Source organism: Bos indicus, chromosome 21 (assembly GCF_029378745.1).
Source record: "Bos indicus isolate NIAB-ARS_2022 breed Sahiwal x Tharparkar chromosome 21, NIAB-ARS_B.indTharparkar_mat_pri_1.0, whole genome shotgun sequence".
In the NCBI taxonomy this organism is placed as follows: Eukaryota; Metazoa; Chordata; class Mammalia; order Artiodactyla; family Bovidae; genus Bos; species Bos indicus.
Window position 1 is genome coordinate 61,703,224 of NC_091780.1, and position 19,529 is coordinate 61,722,752.

Consider the following 19,529-nt stretch of genomic DNA (forward strand, 5'->3'; position numbering starts at 1 on the left):
CAGAAAACACAGTTCCCATTGCTCTTCAGCTTCACCTGCGCTTGGTACTATCGGTTAAACATTACATTTTTCTTTTTTTTAAACAATTCTGTGGTTGTGTTGAAGATCTCAGTGTGGTTTAATTGACATTTTTTTGTTAACTGGTGACTTGAGCACCTTTTCATTTGCTATTAGGCTTTTAAATATCTTGTTTTATAAAGTGCCTATTCAAGTGTCTGCTGCTGCTAAGTCACGTCAGTCGTGTCCCACTCTGTGCGACCCCATCGATGGCAGCCCACCAGGCTCCCCCGTCCCTGGGATTCTCCAGGCGAGAAGACTGGAGTGGGTTGCCATTGCCTTCTCCAATTCAAGTGTCATTTGCCCATTTTAAACAAATAGTCTTGTCTTTTTTTTTTTCCTTATTGAAATGTTGGGGTTTTTATGTATTCTGGATATGAAGTCTTTGTTGAAAATATGAATTGTAAAAATCTCTTTCCATCCTGTGGCTTGCCATTTCACTCTTGTGTCTTTAGATGAACTGAAATTCTAAATTTTAATCAGTTTCCGTTTACAGGTCTTTTCCTTTTTGACTAGTGTTTTCTGTGTCTTGTTCACAAAGTTTTGCTACTCTGTGGTTTTGAAGATGTTTTCTTGTGTTATCTTCAAGCAGTTTTATCCTTTGACCTTTCACATTTAGGTCTCAGTCTCCAGGAACTGATTTTTTGGTGTGTGGTGAGGTGAGGGCCAAGTTTCCTTTTCTCCCCGTTTGCTTATCTCCACAGCTGGTAGCAGGTAGCCCTGGGTCAGGTGAGCCCCAGCCTGAGAGTTAGCATTCTTGGATTCTCAGCCTTCATCTACCTTTAACGCACCTTCTGAACTTGGGCACGTTATTAAAACTGTCTGGCCTCAGCTTCAGCTGCAGTATGAAGGGCCAAAATGAAATGTTTCTGGTCTTCCTTCTGGCTCTGGTTTGTTGAATCATTCTGCCCAGTGTGCAGTTTTATTTAGGCTTGTAAGAATCTGCATGAATCTGGTTTCCGGGACCTAATGTGTCCCTGATCTCCCCCAGCTTAATGTGATCGCCAGCTGTGGTGAGCCTGCCATCTAGTTTTTCATCTAAGCTACTGGTGAAAGACAACTTTCTTTATCACGGTGTCAGGTCCTCGCCCCGCATGTGTTCTCTTGATCTTGCTGTAGTCTGTCCCTTGCCAGGAGCTCGCCGCCCTGTGTTGGTAAGCTGTGGTTCAGGACACCAGTTTCAGGTGAACACCAGTTTCAGGTGAACGTCCTTCACATAGACATAGCTTTTCATTTCCTTTGACCTTTCCTTCGGTTTCCTACTTGAACTCCTAAGAACCACAGATAACAATGTAGAGTTTCAGGGATCAGCAGAAGTCATTCGTGATCAAATGAGTTATGGTCTCAGTGGATTCTCTCTCCCATGTGGCAGTTCCTGCAAATAGCTGTGTACTGTACTGGTGCCCTTCAGTGAAGCGGTCAGGAACCACGCTGGTGACATAGCAAAATCTGCCTTTAGCTGGTTCCTCAGTGTTCTTGGTAGCCTGTGTTGGGGTGATTTCTGTCCTTCATTCAGAAAGTATAGTTTCTTTATGCAGAATGTCATAACTCCTCTTCCTTTGTCATTCTTGATATCACATTTTCCCTGTCATTAACTTTTTTTTAAAAAATTTTATTGGGACTTCCCTCACAATCCAGTGGTTAAGACTCTGCGCTCCCAGTGCAGGGGTACGGGTTCAATCCCTGGTCGGGGAACTAAGATCCCCAATGCCACCTGTGATAGAAAAAAAAAAAAGGCATTATTGAGATACAGTTCAATTATCATATAGCTCACTCAAAGGGTATTGTTCAGTGTTAGTATAGCCACAGGATGTAACCATCACCATAATCTAATTTTAGAATATTTTCATCAACCCTAAGAGAACTCCCCCACCAACTAACTAGCAGTCAGTCTTCATTGTCTCCCATGCTCCCCAGAATCCTGTGTGCATGCTCAGGGTTGCTGAGTCCTGTCCGACTCTTTGTGATCTCATTGATTGTAACCCACCAGGTTCCTCTGTCCATGGGATTTTCTAGGCACTGGAGTGGGTTGCCATTTCCTCCTCCAGGGAATCTTCCCGACCCAGGGGTGAAACCTGTGTCTCCTGCATCTCCTACATTGGCAAGCAGATTCTTTACCACTGAACCACCTGGGAAGCACCCCCTAGAGCTCTAAGAAACTACTAATCTGCTTTTGTCTCTACAAATTTACCTGGTTTTGAAATTTTACATGATTGAAGTCATACAATATGTGGTGTTTTGTGAGCATCTTCTTTGGCCTAGCGTGTTTTTAAAGTTCATCTGTGTTGTAGCAGAACCTGCTCTGTTTCTTTTTATTGCTCAGTAAGATCCCAGTGTATGGGTATGTCACGTTTACCCATTCATCCGTCGAAGAACACTTGAGTTGTTTCTACTCGTGGGCTATTATGAGTAATGCTGCTGTGAACAGTTATGCACAGGTTTTTTATGTGTACGCGTTTTCATTTTTCCTGAGTATATACTACCCTTGGAACTGCTGGGTGACGTGGAAACTCTGTTTAACTTCTTTTTAGGAATTGCCAAACTGTTTTCCAAACTGACTGCATCTTTTTACATTTTTACTAGCAGTTGTTTGAGGGTTCGGGTCTCTCCAAATCTTCACCAGTTCTGGTGGTTTTTTATGTGGGAAGTAGTATCTCATTGCAGTTTTGATTTTTATTTCTCTTAATGACTAATGAGGTCAAGTATCTTTTTGTGTGCTTCTTGGCCAGTTGTTTATCTGTTTTGGAGAAATGTCTATTTAAATCCTTTGTGTGTTTTTAAATTGGTTGCCTTTTTCTTATTGAGTTCATTAACCTTCTAATGTTCACCTTGAATCACCTTGATGTATTTGCAACTAGAAACATTTTTCCCTCGATTTTTCTTCCTTTATATTTCTTTCCTTTTGTTCAGGGACCATTTATTTTTCCTGAAGTGAGCAGGCAGGTCAAGAAGGTTCTCTAGCCCTTTTGCATTCTCTTGGCAACAGATTCCATTGGCAAAATATGTAACTGTGAAATACCTTAGAATGGAAAATATACATCTCCTGGTTATTGGAATAGATCCTTTTGTAGTTCATCCTACTTCTAAAATGAACCATGCTTCTTCCCTTAGAAGCCAGTAGGTAAAGCACGGGGTTAAACTTTAACTCAGGCCATTTTAGTTAAGGAAAAGGACCTGGAGAAGTTGGGCCTTGTCTCAGTTCATAGCAGGTGGCCCTGGACCATGACTTCATTCAGCCTAGTTTTAGGAAATAGCTCTTGGTTTCTCACCAAGTGATACGTTAGACTCAAGGGATACTGGGGTAGGATAGACTCCCTGACTTCATATCCTCATAAAATACATCAAACAAGCACAGCACATATGCAACTCACGGTGATAGTGTCACAGGCATTGTGAGAGGTGTGCAAGGAGGTATGGTCTGGTGCTCTTAACTCCACTCAGTGCTGAGACTTTCACTTTTCTTTTGCATGTAGATTTTTGAGTACTTGAGTTTATCTGGACCACTCAGTAAGGAATGGTAACAAAAATGCCATCATCCAGATGCTGAGGTTGCAGAAGAAACTGACTTTAGAATCTTCAGCGTTTTTCAGTGGAATCTAGAAGATAGTCTCTTCGTGCTATTTTTATACAGTATTTTCTTAACTGTTTTATCATATATTCTGCAGTAGTTTATCACATCAAGTTTTTCCAGCTGAATTTTTGTCATGTTTTGTATTAGTCAACCGCAACTAAAAGCTTTTTTCTGGCGAGTTCTACATTTTGTTACTTTTGTCCTCTTGATCTTTGGAAGTCATCCTTCTTTTAACAGTAGGCTGTGTATTTGTAGTAACATGGATACGTTTCTGTTTTGTGTTTTATACTATTTTTATGACGTTTATATTCTTAGTCATTAAAGCAAATATTTTACCACCTAAAAACTTTTCATTTTGCAAATGACTCTGCAGTATGCACTCTACTCTCTCACTGCTTCTGTTAGTTAGCAAAAGAGGCTTTTTTTTTTTTTACAAAAAACTATACTTGAAATCCATATTTTTTTATTCTTGGCCCTGTTGACGTACTGTCCCAGGTTGTGAGACCAGAAAAATATCCAGCGCTCTTGGGGTCCAGTCAGAGGGACAGGGTGGCCAGCTGGAAGGGCTTCATTGTCGAGGGCAAAAGAAAAGCGAGAGGACTGGCCCGGCGTCAGGAGCTGGCCTGGGGCACAGGTGGCCCTGTGTCCTCCAGCTCAGCAGCCAGCCTCACGGAACGCCTCAAACCAGGTTTCTCTGAGAGCACAAAAAACGAGACAAAGCACAAACAAAGCCGGAGTTGCTGCCATCCACAGAATATTTGGCTAGAATGAGTGACCACAGCTTCTTTACCAATTATCACTTTGTTCTTGTCTCCTCCCAAATAAGATTTATTGAGATACCCAACATAGAACCCCCCTGCTTTCTAACTGCATCCAGTTTAGAGAAACTCTGCTGCTTAGTCACTTCAGTCGTGTCCAACTCTTCGCGACCCCAGAGACGGCAGCCCACCAGGCTTCCCTGTCCCCGGGATTCTCCAGGCAAGAACGCTGGAGTGGGCTGCCATGTCCTTCTCCAATGCATGAAAGTGAAAAGTGAAAGTGAAGTCGCTCAGTTGTGTCCAACTCTTAGCGACCCCATGGACTGCAGCCTATCAGGCTCCTCCGTCCATGGGATTTTCCAGGCAAGAGTACTGGAGTGGGGTGCCATTTCTTCCCTGAAAAGTGAAAGTCACTCAGTTGTGTTGACTCTGTGACCCCATGGACTGTACAGTCTGGAATTCTCCCAAGCCAGAATACCGGTGTGGGTAGCCTTTCCCTTCTCCAGGGGACCTTCTCGACCCAGGAATCAAACCGGGGTCTCCTCCACTGTCAGTGGATTCTTTACCAACTGAGCTATCAGGGAAGCTTCCCTCCTAGACCCTCCCCCGGCTTACCCAAATAAAACCCAAATCCTGTCACAGATTCTTTTTTTTTTTTTTTAGATTAATTAGTTTACTTTTGGTTGCACTGGGTCTTTGTTGCTGCGGACAGGCTTTCCTCTAGTGGTGGGCAGAGGCTGCCCTTCATTGCGGAGCACTCCAGTAATTGCAGCGTGCAGGCTTTAGTTGCCCTCAGCATGTGGCATCTTCCTGGACCAGGGATCGATCCCATGTCTCCTGCATTGGCAGGCTGATTCCTATCCACTGTACCCCCAGGGAGTTCTTTACAACGTTCTCTTACTGAGATGCCCCACTGTTCCGTGGGTGTGTGTTCCAACTCACAGGACTAGGTGTGTTCTGGTGGTCTCTTGCTGAAAGGCAGACACCAGAGATAGAGCAGTTTTAGCAATCACAGTAACAAAATTTACAGGGGTAAAGTTTGACAATTAAAAGATAATCAGCAAAATCCAAAGTGTGGAGCACCAACAAGGGAAAGAAAAAAAAAGGGAGGTGGTACTTGTCTGCTTAAGAGATTCAGAGACATATCAGCCAGTTATAGTGACTAGAAAATCAACTATAGGAAGACTTTTTTTTGGAGACATTTGGGGATATTTGAACATTTATTTATTAAGTGATATTAAGGAATTGTTGTTTTGTTAGGTGTGACAATGTTAATGTGGCTGTATTTTTAGAAGGTCCCTGTTAGAAGTAAATACTTCTTACATATGAAGTATTATATTTGAGGTGTACTTTGAAATACTCTTGGGAGGGGCTATGAATTGGTACACCAGCTGGTGATATGTGAATAATTGTTGAAACTGGGTGATGTGTACATAGGAGTTCATTAGATCACTTTTTTACTTTGTATGCATTTGCTAATTCCTCTAATTTTTTTCTTAAGGTTATTTGTATTTCCTTTTCTATGAATTTGCCTCTCTCTGTCACTTTGCCATTTTTCTGTTGGGTTTTTGTCTTTCTTATAATCTATAGTATTCTTAATATGTGCTGAGAAAATTAGTCTTTTGTCACATATTCTGTAGATATTTTTCATTTGTCTTTTGAATTTGTTTATGGTGTTTTTAATCTGTGGAGAGTTTTTATTTTGTCAAATTTATCAATTTTCTTTAGGCCTGTGTGTTTTATTTTGTGTGTTGCATAGAAAAACCCTTCTCTGGGATTCTGAAAAGTTTATTGTGTTTTTATGCAGAATTTTTTAATGACTGTAGCCCTATTCTGATTTACTGTGACTGTTTGGTCATCTTAATTTCCTTTAGAGCTTTTAGAAATAGTCTTCCTTGGAGCCCTGCTGCAAGAATATACAAGGAAGGATGTTGTTCAGTCGCTATCCTGTAGAGATTTAATAGTGAACACCTGGAGAATTACCATGCCCAAAGTTTGGTAGTTAATTTTGCCGCCACGCCACCCCGCCCCCCGCCCAATCGCAGAACTGATGGGAGATCTGTCATTTAACAAGACTGTCAAAGTGTGCTAAACGTTATTTTAAAAATTAGCAATGTAGTTCAAAATTTCTAATTTTAGAAAATTTTTAGTGTTTTCTTTACATAAAGAAGCATTCCTTTTAGCTCTTTTTTGTAGAGCTTATGGATCAAGGAGCTAGGTGCTACCTCCCTTTGAATTCCGCATCTTCAAGCTTGCCCCTTTCTTTGAGTTGATGCCTTCGTCTGGGCAAAGCAAGGAGTTTTCCAGGTATTACTGTAGGGTCTTCTTCACAGTTGATTCATGGAGAACTATTTGGATCTTTTAACCACTACATCAGAAGTTGGAAGGAGAAGTGCACAGCAGAAACCACATGAAATTGTTCCTTCTGGGGGGAAGTGGTGGCCGTGAGGTGTCTGGGGCTTATGTTTTAGACTGCACCACACTGCATATTCTCGGTTAAATTTAGTTCTGCCGTTAGTGTTCCTCTTTTAGAACTTTTGGATGTCATTTAAAGGAAATAAAAGTTGAAATACATCTGATACTGTATTTTAAACATTTTATTCACTGTACTAAAACTTTTTACAAAAATCTAATGTTAATCACTTTTAATACAAGTTTAAAAAATCTGAGTAGGAGGAAATTTTTCTCCTATGAAGATAACCTACTTTATTTTTCCAAGTTAGAAGTTTGAGTCTTCACCTAGTTCTTCGCAGCTTAGGTGTGAAAACATGACTAGTATGACAATTGCTTCTAAAGATTGTGTCACAGTCCTAAGTTTAGTTTAATGTTTCTTTGAGTTTAGCTTAATGTTTTTCAGGCATAAACCTATGAATTGATAGGATCATTATCTATGGGAGTTCACTTCTAAATTTGCATGATTTGTTGTGTTATGTTTGACTCAGATAGTGAAGAATCTGCCTGCAATGCTGGAAACCTTTGTTCAGTCCCTGAGTCGGGAAGATCCCCTGGAAGAGGGCATGGCAACCCACTCCAGTATTCTTGCCTGGAGAATTCTGTGGACAGAGGAGCCTGGCGGGCTGCAGTCCATGGGGTCACAAAGAGCTGGACATGACTGAGTGACTAACACTAACTAACTTGTTAGTGTTGCTGAGGGTATTCATAACAGCCATGATTAGTTTTCATACTTGTATTGACACGCATGGTGTCATTTCTTTAAGTGAAACTAGGAAGATTGATTGAAACGTGAAAGTGAAAGTCGCTCAGTCGTGTCCAACTCTTGGCAACCCCGTGACTATAATGTCCATGAAATTTTCCAGGCCACAATACTGGAGTGGGTAGCTTTTCTATTCTCCAGGGGATCTTCCCAACCCAGGGATCGAACCCAGGTCTCACGCCTTGCAAATGGATTCTTTACCAGCTGAGCCACAAGGGAAGCCCAGGAGATTGATTAGGTGTCCCTAACAGGAAGTCAGAGGAAACCTTCCTGCTTCTCACTGGTGCTGCTGCTAAGTCACTTCAGTCGTGTCCGACTCTGTGCGACCCCATAGACGGCAGCCCACCAGGCTTCCCCGTCCCTGGGATTCTCCAGGCAATAACACTGGAGTGGGGTGCCATTTCCTTCTCCAATGCATGAAAATGAAAAGTGAAGTCGCTCAGTTGTGTCCGACCCTCAGCGACCCCATGGACTGCAGCCTTCCAGGCAAGAGTACTAGAGTGGGGTGCCATTGCCTTTTCCCAGGAGATTGATTGGGTGTCCCTAACAGGAAGTCAGAGGAAACCTTCCTGCTTCTCACTAGTTTATGGTAAATGGTATTGGTAGTAACTCTGCATTCATTCCTGTGGTCATCCTCACAGTTCTGTCTCAACTGTAGGATTTGTGGGGATAAAATGAAGTAAATATATGAAAGAGACCCTGTATATTGTTGGGAAGCGTATATAAACTCAAGATTCTATATTTTATTTTTCCTATGATTTCTTCATACTCATCAGATGCATTAATCAGCTTCTGATTAGCTGGCTCATTTGTAAGAGAATTGTCTGTAGATGTATTGCTTTCAAATTATTGATACAATTTAGCAAAAGAGGTGATGAAGTTCTTACTGACTGATTATCTTCTAGTTGATTTTATTCTTTGACTTATTGTAGACAGGCAGGAAGCTATTTATACCAAATATGTAATTATTTCTTAATTTCAAATAAGTTTGAAATATGAATGAAGGTTTTTGGCCTGGGGTGGGATGGGAAAAAGGTGATTTGGGTAGGGTGGGGCCGGGGGAGTCCTTCTGAAGCATTCATTCACTACTTTATATTTTTTACCCAACTTCTAAAATGAAGGAGGCTTTTATTAAAATTTTCTGATGCAACAGAGTTGTATGTAATAGAGCCCTTAATTGAAAATGATTGACTTAATGAGGAAAGGAAGATGCGCCAGAACACAGTTGACCTCTATATCCATTAGTTCTGCATCCACAGGTTCAGTCAACTGTGAATTCAACTAACTGTGGATCAAAGATACTCGGAAAAAGTTTCCAGAAAATTCCGAAAGGTGAAACTTATATTTGCCATGTGAACAGCTGTTTACATAGCATTTGCATTGTATTATTATAGATAATCTAGATATGATTTAAAGTATATGGGAGGATGTACATAGACTATATGCAAATACTGTGCCATTCTATGTAAGGGACTTGAGTGGGTTTTGCTTTCTAAGAGGGTGGAGGAACCAATCCCCTGACGATATGGAGGGATGATGTATGTAGACCAGTGGTCCAGATTGCACTTCACAGCTGCCTGTGCAGGATTAAAACATAAGGCACTGGGGCTCTTGTGAAATAGGGCCGTTAGTGTTTTACAGTTCTACTGGTAATCATGATGTGTAGCCAGGATTTGAGAATTACTGCCTCCCACAATAGGTAGTTACGTAATCGAGTTTATACTTTTCTTTTGAACTTCCTGCCACTCAGTGAAAAAGGGGACACAGGAGTTTCATAGCTCTTAATGGCCTAAAAACTTCCATCACTGGAAGAGGCACTTTTTTCCCCACCATGAAACTAATAAAGTTTGATCTTGTAGATGTCTGCAACTGCTCACTTTCTTTAATAAATAGTTTTTATTTATTAAGAAGAATTCAGAAACATTTTTTACCTGGCGAGCTTTTTATTGATCCTTGTTTGAAGCTGATGGTCTAATATTAAATCCTAACTGTGTGATGGTGTTTCTGCATGAAGCTAAGTGCAGCTTCTTGAAGCCAAAGGTTGCATTTTATTTGTGTTTATATTTGTAGCCCCAGCACATTGCCCAGCACATATACTGGAGGTGTTTTATAAAGGCCTTTGGAATAAATGAGTTCAAATGTTTCATTTCCTGGTGAATTAACTTCCCGTGAGATAGAGCTTAGAAAATCTCGAGTAAGAGATGATTAGCATGTTTCCTAGACCATCTGTCACTAATATTGATTGTTTCGACTTGGCACTGGAGACTTGTTTTTTTGGGAGTGGATAGCTTGTATAAAGTTAAAAAAAAAAAAGGTTGGAAAAACCTCCTGTTATTCTGTATCCCTCTCTTGGGTGGCTTAAAATCAGTTTTTAAAAGCTTGCCATTCTCACTGGTCAGTAGCATGAAGGCAGGCGTTGGTTATTCCAGTAGCCACGCTCTCCTGGTAGCGGTTTCTGCCTTGCCCCCGAAGTCTGTTTGACGCGTCTACCAGAGTGGTCCTTTGAAAACCTCAATCAGAGCATACCACTCCTCTGCTCCAAACATTGCCATGATTTCCCACCTCACTGAGATTCAGAGTCAGTTCTCACAGTGGCCTGTGTCCTGGACGTGATGGCCGCACCTGGCCCTCTTAGGCGTCTGGCGTCAGCCAGTACGCGCTCTGCCAGCTGCGCCAGCCTCCTTGCTGTGCTGGGTAGGCGCTGGCCCTCGGCCTTTGTGCTTGTGGCTCCCTCAGTGTGAGATGCTTTTCGTCTTCATCACCGCCTGGCCGGCTTCCCTTGCTTTCTTGTTGTGTAGTTGCTAAGTCGTCTCTGACTCTTGGATGCCATGCACCATAGCCCGCTGGCCTCCTCCGTCCGTGGGATTTCCCAGGCAAGAATACCAGAATGGGTTGCCATTTCCTTCTCCAGGAGATCTTTCTGACCCAGGGATTGAACCCACGTTTCCCGCATTGCAGGCAGATTCTTTACCACCAAGACACCTGGGAAGCACCAGTCTTTACTTGAATGTCACTTTCTTGTGCGGCTTTACCAGATTACATTTCAGTTTCAGCCCCAGCTCCCCCACCCCACCCCTTATTCCTCCTTTATTATTATTTCCATCAGTACTTGTCACCAGTGGACATAGCACATGTTTCAAATTTTAAAAAAATTGTCTCTCTCCTCACATAATATATAAGCTCAGTGAGGGCAAGATTTTTGTCTGATTTGTTTACTGCTTTATTTCCATCTGTTAGAGCAGTTCCTGGCACAAAGGTAAATATTTGTTGAGCAAATGAATTAATGAAGCAGACACTGTATATTGTAGTACAGAATTCTGTAGGATTCAGTATTATTTTTATTTTAAATTTTTAAGGAGGCATAGCATAGTAAAGTTTTGTATTTCCTGTCCCAGAGTTGCAGCCACTGAGTGTAATAGTGCTACCACGTGACCTATGTGTGTGTTAAAGGGAGGGTAAGGTCTGGTCCTAGTCTGTGCTGTCGGGAAATGAATTTCAGTCCTTTATAAAACCAATCCTACCTTGAGGTGACTTTAATGACTAAAGCACTTAAGGTTTTAGATTTATATCAAGTTCAGCTTATAGACGGAATAAATTTTGAGGATGAACTAATTCACATTAGCCAGAAATATTTAAAAAATGTAAAAATTTTGGTGAGAAATTGGTCAGTGGGAGAATTCTTGACTTGAGTAATCAGAGTATGATTTTCATCCTGACTGATTTGAAAGATTGTGAATCAAGATGCAATAATACCTGTTCCTAGTACCATGTTTACCCTTTTGCTGAAGTCAGAAGAGCCTTTGCAGTGGCCCCTGGGGCTCCCCTTGATCTGTTGCTCCTGTGTTCCTTCTCCGACTTCTCCTTTCCCCTTGCCCACTCCACACCAGCCACCTGGCACCCTTGCTGTCTCTGCTTGCATGGCACACTCCTTACTCTGGGGCTTTGCACTGCTCAGCCCTCTGCCCAGATGCTCATGGCCAGCTTTCCCACGTCCCTCCTGCCCTTGCTCGGGTCTCCCCTTCTCAGGGGGGCTGCCAGTGACCTCTCTGTTGGCACTGCATGCCGCCCCCAGCCACCATGCTCTTCTTCTCTTCAAACACACCCTGTACATCCTCTAAAATATTAGATAGTTTTCCCATTCTGGTAGGTTTTATTCTCTTTATTCTAGAATGTAAGTGTCAAAGGTAGGACCTTTGTCTGGTTCCTTGGAGAGCAGTGAAGAGCTAGAGGAGAACTAGAGCAGTGCTTGGCATGTGGCAGGTTATCAGTGAGTGCTTGCTGAGTGCATGAATGAATGAGTGAATGAACAAACCATTCCTCTCCTTCCTGAGTTCACGTCATTCACAGTTGACCTTTATTTACTGCTGTGATAATGGCTAGATTTGTGTAATTAACATCTACAGGAGCAACGTTTGAAATAATACCACTGGTCTCTGTGCCTCCTTATCGTAACCTGGGTTAGAATTTCCTTCCTTATGAGGCTGCAGATACTGCATCATGTTTATACCGCATTTTGTGTATCCACCCACCCATGGACAGGCACCTCGGTGGCTTCCACATTTGCGTGGTTATGAGTAGTGCTGCTTGGGGCGTGGGTTTGCACATACTGCTTGAAGGCTATGAACTCTTAAGATCTGTTAGCTTAAGGAAGTCACATCAATCAGTTATATTTTTTGTATATGCCTCCATCTTACTTTTAAAGCTCTTAACTTTATTTCCAGAGGCCTTAATTTTACTTAACAGCATGTTTTTCTTTTATGTAATCTATTCTTATAAAATTTGTATTGTGATGTAAACTGTGGAAATATAGATGGTCTGCTTTTTTAGAGTGGTGCAATCCTGGAAAAATACACTCAAAAAGTGGAACAAATTCCTTGAAAGAATGAGCTGTTACTCATTGCTGTGTCTCCCAAATTATCTAGGCTGTGAGGGCTGGAAGCAGTAGAGTGAGAACCAGGGAAGTGTTGTGTTGAGAAAGCAAAAGCAAGAGAATGAAAGCAAAATGCAAGAAAAGCAAGAGAAAGCAAAAGAAAGGGTGAACAGCAGTGTTGAGTGCTGCTGGGGAATGAGCAGGGTGAGTGAGGTGATTCGAAGGGTACTTGGGTTTAGTGCCCAGAGTGAGAGTGGTCGGACTGGACTCATGGTCCAGGTGGAGTGAGTTGTGGTGACATGAAGCGAAAGGGTACATTAGTAAGTACAGGTAAGTTTAAGATGGTTGGTACTGATGATAGCAGAGGGGAATTAAAAAGTTCTTTTTTTTAACTAGGCATGCCATGAGCATATTTAAAAGCTGATGGGAAGGCTCTAGTTGAAGGAGATGTTGAATATTTGAGAGAAGGGGTTAATAGTTTTGGTCAGGACGTAGGAGGGGGTGGGATGCAGCTGAAGAAGGAGCTGGTGGTGTTGATGGAGGAGGAGGACAGGATGGACGGAAAGTTGGACTTGAAGTGGATGCAGGTGGTTTGTGGGTTTGAGTCTTGGAAAGATAGAGGAACTCCCATTGAAGTTTCTGGCTTTTTTCTCTGAGCTAGGAGATGAGGTCATCTGTTGAGAATTATGAGTTAGGAAGGAGAATTACAGTTTTGAGGAGACTAAATAGGGTTTGATGTGGATTTCGATTGCTGGGCTTTTCAAAGGAGTGGCACTGTCCGCTCCATTTGGATGTATATTAAGCATAAAGTTAGATGTCAGGTACTTGAGAAAAGATAACGTATTAACCTTTTTGCTGTATAACTTGACACATATATTGAATTCTTACCAAGTGCAGTATATTGTAAGACAGGTCTCATAGTTAGGGAGCTCATAAACTTATAGGGAACATTTATCAAGTGCAATAAGCAGTAAGAACAGGACTGAAACTTGAGAGGTTGTGTCTGCAGAAGAGCTAGATCTTTGTGCATGGAAAATATCTTCAGCAAGTGTATATGGGGAGTGGGGGCGAGAAAGTGCTCTCTGCTGCAGAGAGCAGAGGTAGCACTATGTTGGTACCGTGTTAATGGCCTGGTGGATAGTCCAGGTTGTTCAAAATTATCCTTGAATCAGCGTGTCTCTGTGCAGTTTAAAAGCGTCAGAGAACTTACGACTTGAAACAAAATTTCATAAAAATATATGATCCCCTCAGAGAAACTCAAGTACACACCTATTTTAGGGAAAATGTATGGCTAGTCATCCAATATGTGACAAGCTTTATACAGCATTGTAATTTCCCAGTTTGGATATGATGAATTCAGAGCTCATTGAGTGTAAGCGGCATTGTTGGATTCATTCAAGCTTTTTTTTTCTCTCTTCAACAGAGGATTAAAAAAAAATTCCAGATTTGAATCCAGGACTTGGAAAATGCCGGTTGTCTAAATACAGTACCATATTGTGATAAATATAGCTATTGAAATTTTAAGAATCTTTTCACAAAACTTTCTTTTAATATTCATAGCAGAACTTTTTTTGGAATGTTATCTGAAAAACAGAGGACCATTTTATTATCAGAGCTGACTATTAATTAGGGTATTGTTTCGGATATAAAAGTTGATCTGCCACTGAAATTCTATTTGAATATGTATAGTCCCAAGCTTGCTTTGTGTATTTAATAACTTTAGTACCATAATTACTCTGTTTACAATTAAGTTTTGGTGAATATGCTAATATGGAATATACCAGTGAATGATTTCAGTAAAGTGTGGTGTTGATTTACATTTTCATGTGCTTTTTACTTGAATCTGAATTTCATTTAATGTCAGTGGGAGAAGAAGTGGTCAGATTATGTAATGGTTAGTGACAGTGAACTTTCTTTTCTTTGAAATCTCTCTCTTGGATTGGGCATCATAACTTGGATTTGCTTTGCTCCAGCTGGGCAGAAATTATGCAGAAAGATTTAATTTGGTGGATGTTTGTTCCCTCTGGTTTATTCTTTTAATAGAAACCTTAATGTAGGTATTGATTTCATTGTTAAGAGAAACCTATAATATACTAAAGCAGTTGTTTAATTCCAGTGAATATTTTAAGTTCTTTACTGAGGCAAATGCTTATGGTCATGTTATTTATTAGTTTTTGACCAGAGACTTCTGATTTTAAGTACTTCTCCTTTCTTCTTTTCAGAAATCCTCTTAAAAGGACAAGGAGATTGAGACTTCATATTCTCTGAAGCTCGGAGACATCTTTTACTCTGAACCAGAGAATAAGAGGAGTGACCAAGCGGAGCAAAGGTCAGACAGGGTGCAGGTGGTGCCAGGAGGGGGCTCCCTCAGGTCTGAGGCCTGATGAGGTCTCAGGCAGAGCTGGCAGAGTAGGTTCTCCAAAGGAAGTGGCCCACCCCGAGGGCACCGCCAGTAGCCTTTGCTGGAAGAACAGGAGTGGGTGGCAGCAGAAGAGGGCCCAGGGACACTTGCTGGGTGAAAATGTTCCGATGTGGTTGGTACCCAAGTGTGTGTGCGTGTACAGAGATTTGTCAGCCTTTGTGGAACTTATGCAGGTTATCAATTTATTGCCTCTCAATTCCATAAACATCTTTCTTTGCTCTGTTGATGATGCTTGAACTAGACCCTGTAAGCATTTTTCCTCTCCAGCACAACGTTAGGTTAGTCAGTAGAGGGTGAGGGAGGGACATTGCTAGGCAGAGTGGGGAAGGGGCTTCTCTTGCTGTTGCAGTGTGCTTGGTCTCCCCAACACCCCCACCCCCATCGCCCCCCGCCCCTGCCACCCTTCTAAAGAGTGGATGAGCAAAGCATGCTTATCCTCCATGGCTTTGTTTCGCATCCCAGTAGCAGTTATCTTGTTTCCACCAGGACCCCAGCAGGTGGAGTCCTGTGTACAGCAGGCGCCCTCGAGGGCTCTGCCGCCCAGTGGGCTGTGGCCACAGCCCATCCAGTGAGGAATTCCTTTCTGTCTTCTCTCCTTTGATCTTGTAGATTGTACCTGCTCCCTGCCTTTGCTCTTCCTTAGAGTTCTCTTACCCTTTTTAATCGTCAATAGTACCTTTTACAAATTAATAATTTTTTATTATAAGTTTTTTAAGTTACTTATGCATTTTAACTCCTGATTGGATCCTGACTGTTAATAACACTTAAGGTTTGTGTAATCAGCTGTTAATTTTACATAAATTTGAAAATAGGATGAAATAAGTCATATGTATAACTTGATTAATTTTAATGATATGAGCATACAATGTAGATATTACCCAGACTGGGGTATGCGACATGACCAGAGCCCCAGAAACCTGACTCCGTGGTCCTGCTGTTTGACTTCTGTTATTATGGAGTGGGCTTCGCAGGTGGCGCTAGTGATAAAGAACCTGCTGACCAGTGCAGGAGACTCAAGAGATGCCGGTTCGATCCCTGGATCGGGAAGATCCCCTAGAGAAGGAAATGGCAACCCACTCCAGTATTCTTGCCTGGAGAGTTCCATGGACAGAGAAACCTGCTGGGTTCCAGTAGTCCATGGAGTCGAAAGAGTAGGACACGACTGAAGTGACTTAGCACATCACGGATTAATGAGATGAATCACAGAGTGTGTCGTCTTGTGTCAGGGTTCTTCTATCAACATACCATTTGGGTGGGTGGTCTTCAGTCGCTAAGTCATGTCCGACTCTGCGACCCCATGGGCACCCCAGTCTCCTTTGTCTTCCACTATCTCCCGGAGTTTGCTCCATCAAGCTCCATTGAGTTTGATGCTATCTAACCACCTCATCCTCTGCTGCCTGCTTCTCTTTTTACCATCAAAATTTCCCAGGATTAGAGTCTTTTCCAGTGAGTTGGCTCTCTGCATCAGATGGCTAAAGTGTTGGAAGCTTTAGCTTCAGTATCAGTCCTTCCAATGAATATTTAGGGTTGACTTCCTTTAGGATATGGGCTTTCCTGTAGCTCAGCTGGTAGAGAATCCACCTGCAATTCAGAACACCCCAGTTCATTTCTGGGTTGGGAAGATCCCTTGGAGAAGCAGTAGGCTGTCCATTCCAGTGTTCTTGGGCTTCCCTGGTGGTTCAGATGGTAAAGAATCCTTCTGCAGTGCAGGAGACCTGGGTTCGATCCCTGGGTTGGGAAGATCCCCTGGAGAAGGAAATGGCTACCCACTCCAGTATTCTGATCTGGAGAATTCCATGAACAGAGGAGCCTAGCAGGCTACAGTCTATGGGGTCTCCAAAGGTTGGACACGACTGAACGACTTTCACTTTCCTTTGGGATTGACTGGTTTGATTTCCTTGCAGTTCAAGGGACTCTCGAGTCTTCTCCAGCACCACAGTTCGAAAGCATCGATTCTTCAGCACTCAGCCTTCTTTATGGTCCATCTCTCACATCCAGTTCTCACTGAGAAGACCAAAGTTTTGACTATACTGACTTTTGTTGGCAAAGTGATGTTTCTGGAGGTTCATGTATTTTATTGTATCTGTTTTCCTGTTGACAGACACGTGGGTTTCCAGTGTCGGGCCACTCTGAGTAAAGCTGCTGTCGCCCTCTCACGTGTGTTTGGTGGATGTGTTTCCGTCTCTGTTGGGCATGTGCACAGGAGAGAAACTGTTGGGTCGGGTCGCAGCTGCTGCACAGCAGATCTTCAGTGTGGTTGAAACATTGGCTCGTGCGTGAGAACTCTGTTTGCTCCGCATCCTTACCAGCACTTGGTATTGTCAGGCTTTCACAGTGCAGATCTTCAAACTTTTTAGGAATAGATAATTTAAATGCTGTTTAAACTCTTTATATTGTGGTAAGAGAAGACAAACTTCTAAAGTCTTTTTATGAAGTGAGCGTAACCAGCTGCATTTGTTTAAGTCTTTTGTTTGTCCTCACATTTTAAAAGATAGGTTATTCCATATGTAAAATAGATAGCCAGGGGAAATTTGCTCTATGACTTAGGGAACTCAAACTGGGGCTCTGTGACAACCTAGAGGGGTGGGATGGGAGGGAGGTTCAAGAAGGAGGGAACACATCTGTGGCAGACTCGTGCTGATGTATGGCAGAGACCTACACAACATTGTAGAGCAATTAGGCTTCAATTAAAAGTAAATGTTTTAAGAGGTTACTGACCAGATGCTTATTTATTAATCTACCGTCATTGTCACCCTCTCACACCCAGCAGAAGCCAGCTCTGAGCACTGACATGGCTGTTGGTTGTCTGTGGCCCATCTAAGATTGTAGGACTGCCTGGATGGGGACCGCTGTATCTTTTTCCACAAAAAGCCACCGGAGGAAAGGAGTTTAAGTTAGGATTATTCTAAAGAAAATTCTGTGTTGTAGTGGCCCCTTTTTGTAAGAGCAGCAGAGTATATGTCAGTGATTTCTTCACATTCATGTGGAGTAGTCTGGAGGTATGAGGGAAGTTTTAACCCAAGGATGAGGTTAGTTTCAAATACTAACTAGAAACCAACTTTCCATTCCATTCCATTCCAAAGAAACTGGTGATACAAAGGACCTACATTATACAAGTTATATGAACTGTTTTCTATAGTTAGTTTACTTGGGTTGGTTTGATATATATGGTGGTGGTTTAGTCGCTAGGTCGTGTCTAACTCTTGAGACCCCATGGACTGTAGCTCACCAGGCTCCTCTGTCCATGGGATTCTCCAGGCGAGAACACTGGAGTGGGTTTCTCCAATACTTGTGCATCTCCCTAATGTGTATGGATGACTGACTAAAAGGGAAAAAAAGCTGGATTCCCACCTCATATTTTATACCAGTATAAGTGTAGACAGACAAAAAAATTAGCAAAGAATTTTATGAAACCATAAGATAACTAAAGGAAAACATAGGAGATGTTTGAAAAAAAAAAAAAAAACAAATAATTTTACTGGGAGAGGTCTTTCTAAGGATGACATAAAACTCCAAAACTGAAAATAAACAATGTCAAAAGACAAATAAATTGGGAAGATTAGTTGTAACGCCAAGAACTAATTTCTTTAATACATATAAAATATATAAGGAGTGCCCATGAATAAAAAAGCAAAAGGCCACCAATAGTTCACAGGAAATGAAGTACAGGTTTTACTTTGGAATCTTTTTGTGTGTGTATGTGTGATTGGACCAAGCTCATAGAGTATGAAAGGATTTCCAATTTTGATCTCTTGGTGATTGTTAATTATAGGAACAGTCATTTGTATGGCAAAACCAATACAATATTGTAAAAAAAAAAAAATAATAAATAATAAAAAGGTATCCTAAAAAAAAAGTAAAATAAAGTTTAAAACCATAAAATATGTCACAATTCAGAAAACCTTATTATGCACATACAGACATAATGAATCCGAGGGAATTTTATCATAACCACCACTTACGTCAAGAAAAATGTGCCCACCATGGACGCCATCCAAATCCCAACTTTCTTATGCTTCCCCAAAGTCAACTCCAGCTTTTTTGGTAATGGCTTTCTTTTCTTTATAGTTTTATCATTCAAATGTGTATCCCTCAACACTGTGGTTTAGATTTGCCAGATTTTGTTAGATATGCTTTGAAGTCTTTTAAAATGTAGTTTTCTTCTCCCCCATCTTTTTTTTCCTCCTTTATCTGTTGAAGAAGTGAGGTCATATGCACCATAAGGGTTTCCTTCCCGCAGTTAGAATTCTGCTGATTGCATTCCCGTGTCATAGTTTATCGTATTCTTCTGGTCCCTTCATATCCTGTGAATTGATAGGCTGAATCAGATTCAGGCTCTGTTTGTTTATTATTTCTTTTTTGGCAGGATTTCTTCATGGCTAGTGGCGTCTTCTTTTATCAGGAAGCATATACTGTCTGAATAGTTCTCTCCTTTTGATGTTAGTGTCTATCAGTGCTCAATGTCTGGATCCGTTAATTCATTAGGAGGTGGAAGTGGGATTAAGCTAAAACCATTCTTACTCATTTACTAGCTGAAATTTTTCTGTGTAAATAGAAATTTCTCTTCATCTTCTATTTGGTTACCTAGTGGTACAATTCATATAGGAAAGGAAGGATGGATGCTTGATTGTTTCCCT

The 19,529-nt window shown here is 41.6% G+C and overlaps 1 protein-coding gene across 9 annotated transcripts in view; it reads left to right on the forward strand.

Moving 5' to 3' along the window:
* The window catches only part of VRK1 (VRK serine/threonine kinase 1), an 84,521-nt gene that overhangs the window by 12,372 nt on the left and 52,620 nt on the right, over positions 1 to 19,529 (forward strand). For 2 of the 9 annotated variants that reach the window (XM_070775672.1, XM_070775673.1), the window contains exon 2: positions 14,693 to 14,799. The exons of the other annotated variants lie outside the window; for them this stretch is intronic. The gene's annotated coding sequence lies outside the window, so the exon portion shown is untranslated. The remainder of the gene's footprint in view (positions 1 to 14,692; positions 14,800 to 19,529) is intronic. 9 annotated transcript variants of the gene reach the window in all.